Below are 738 nucleotides of genomic sequence, written 5' to 3' on the forward strand. Positions count from 1 at the left end.
GCAGTTAAATGATAGTGTGAAACTCTTAAAAAACAACCCCTGTCATGGATATGCGTCAGAAGCAGTGATGCATCATTGAATTCCTGTCAAAAGTGCATTTAGAATGATGATGACTGAAAAAACTTCTGGCGGTCGCTCGTTTTAATGGTACTAATCCTGTTTTTGTAGTTCTTCATCTCTGAGTTTTAAAAATTGAAGGCTTTACTTTTAGAACTACCCTCCCCACCCCCCCACCCCCACCGTATGACAAAGCGCGCTCCAGACGCCCCTGCAGAGCCATCGTTCATTGCTTGCAAAAGTTCATTGAGAATGGTGGTTATTATGTACATTAAAAATAAAGCATGGAGCACAAAATGTCGCTCGTTTTAATGATACTGCTGCTGTCTTCGTAGCTCTTCAACTTTTTGAGCTAAAAAAATTACTTTTGAAACAACGAGTGTAAGACATATAATACGCTTTGCAATATAGACTTTGAACTTCCCGAAACTAATGCGGTTTCGTTTAAATAAATAAACCAGAAAGCAGGACATGTGTGTGTACAGTAATACGTTTACGTGTTCTGGTTGCTTCGGTATAGAAAGGAGAAATTGTAAATCCCAGGATCAAAGTGTAGCATCTGTTCTGATTACTCCACTTCACTCTTTTCAATTCACTTTTTTGGTCTCGGTTAGTGGAGGAGAAATCCTTCATGACTGATACATTTTTTTTTATTTTTATTACTAACCAGAGTGCCTCCTT

This window comes from Euprymna scolopes, chromosome 14 (assembly GCF_053919585.1).
Source record: "Euprymna scolopes isolate OS-2025 chromosome 14, ASM5391958v1, whole genome shotgun sequence".
In the NCBI taxonomy this organism is placed as follows: Eukaryota; Metazoa; Mollusca; class Cephalopoda; order Sepiida; family Sepiolidae; genus Euprymna; species Euprymna scolopes.